The sequence below is a fragment of the Camelus dromedarius genome, chromosome 9, assembly GCF_036321535.1.
Source record: "Camelus dromedarius isolate mCamDro1 chromosome 9, mCamDro1.pat, whole genome shotgun sequence".
NCBI lineage: Eukaryota > Metazoa > Chordata > Mammalia > Artiodactyla > Camelidae > Camelus > Camelus dromedarius.
The window spans coordinates 18,903,343-18,905,435 of record NC_087444.1 but is presented as its reverse complement, the minus strand read 5'-3'; the positions used below and the strand labels follow the sequence as shown (position 1 = coordinate 18,905,435).

Below are 2,093 nucleotides of genomic sequence, written 5' to 3'. Positions count from 1 at the left end.
CTTGGGAATGTGGGTAGAATCAAGGTTCATGTGGTGGGGCGAGACCAAGAAGTCGAGTCAGGGCCTTGAGGAGTCTTGCCAGGCTGAAGTGATGAGGAAACAAACTACAAAGAGGCAGGAGCTACTGGAGAGAGAAGAGAGAAACAGTAGCAGCAGTGAGTCTGAGTTTGAAGAACAGAGCAGACATGCAGAGATGCGCTCCCGCCCACGGGAGAGGTGGGTGCTCGGCTGGCCCCGCGTGCTGCTCAACCTGGTCCAGCCCAGGGCTCCCAGTGTTGTGGACCCAGGTTGTCTGTGAGGCTCTTATGACCCAAATAGCTTAGCTGAAGCCTGTCACCTCTCCCATGCTAGCAAAACTCAAGATGTGAGGCAGGCCAGATTCCAAACAGGGGCAAGGCTGGGTCCTCACACAATCTTGCCCAAAGCTCTTTCTGGAAGGCCCCATTCATTCATTCATTCAATCTGTGCATTAAATAGTATCCTAGATAAAAGGTTTCTTAGCACAGACATTTCAAAATACTTGCACCATTTGAGAAAAATTGGTTTATCAGCCGGTACCTTCACTGCCAGGAATGGTTCTACTGAAAACCAGACACAGACGTTAAATTAAGGAACTCAGGGAAAGGGAAGAGAAGGCCCAGCAAGGTGAGGTGTCCAGGAAGGTAGAAACTGGAGGTAGAAAGGAGGGAAGCCCCAGTGTCAGCAGACAGGGTAGGGCATCCCCAGAGAAAGACCCAGGCATGGCTTTTTCGACACAGGAAAAGTCGTTTTGTAATCTAAGCCTGGCCACAGTGCTTGCCCTTGAACAGGGCTCAGTGATGAACCGTCTTCAGGGAACAAAGGAAAGTAGGAACAAAGGAAAGCAGTTAAGAAACAATAGTTCAGTGACAAAACAGAGTCCCAGTTCCTCCTCAAGGGACACATTTAACACTCGGATACGGATCTTTGAGCTGTTCTGCAGGAACTCAGGCCCCCAGCCAGGCGGAGGATGGTAACTAGTGCTGAGACCCCAGACTGGTCAGAACCTAAGGATGACGATTTTGACCTTTTCTGACCCTTGTGACATCAATCAACTAAAGCTTGGACTCTCAACCTTTGCCCCAATTCTATGCTAAATCTCTCTGCTCAAGCCCCGTTGAAGGAGAATTAATAAAATGGCCGCGTTTAGGCTAACAGATTACTTATTCTTTTTTTTTTTTTTTTTTTTTTTGCTTTTTGTTTTTTGGGGGAAAGGTAATTAGGTTTATTTATTTATTTAGTGGAGGTAATGGGGATTGAACCCAGAACCTCGTGCTTGCGAGGCAAGCACTCTACCACTAAGCTATACCTTGACCCCCCAGATTGCTTATTCTTAATGCCTGCCCTTAAACCAGTCAACTGATCTGACTGACCGGTTGCTTCTCACAGCTCCAGGCCCACTGTTAAAATAAAGCTATTAATTTTACTGTTTCTGCTTTATTCCAATAATCAAAAATAATAATCATACTTGGTTTCTGAGTTGTTCTCCAGGGAGAAGTTCATGGAACTGTAACCTTACAAAATATCCTGAATTACCAAGAAGATCACACCATGGGCGCTCATGGGATAGAGATCAGATCGAAAAAGTGACAGCCACTAGCCTCTGTAGAACTGGTCAACTGGAGACACCATGATACGACTCTAAGTCTTATGACAAGAAAATGATTCTGTTCATTGTTATCGATGTTTTATTGTTTGAGTTATGGCTACATATCACCCCGCCGCATCCCCAAGGTGAGTTCAGTTTTGAAGCCACTGGCTTGCTGAGAGTCCCTTGTGCCTGGCAAAGTTAGAAAGCTGTCTCTTTTCTTCTAAGCTCTAAGACCATGTCTCTGAGTTTCAATTTGGCTTGTCAGGAATGGGGGCCAATCTTCCGGCAGCACCTTCATGAGAATGCTTGTACCCTTAGCTTAAACTTGCCCAGATTTGCTGGGGAGACACTGCTTTGGGAAAGATCCCCGGTGTTCTGCTTCCTTGCTGCAAGTAATGATAAATCCTTCCTTCTTCCCGTCTTGGGCTTGGTTGTGTCTTTTGGCTCAATCCCCACCCAGAGGTGAACCCAAGGTCACCCTCAA

General features: G+C 46.5%; 1 non-coding gene across 1 annotated transcript; it reads right to left on the bottom strand.

The window, feature by feature from the left end:
• Positions 1–1,259: 1,259 nt before the first annotated feature.
• Positions 1,260–1,336, bottom strand: TRNAA-CGC (transfer RNA alanine (anticodon CGC)). The gene has a single exon. It is a non-coding gene; the product is annotated as a tRNA-Ala (tRNA).
• Positions 1,337–2,093: the final 757 nt, after the last annotated feature.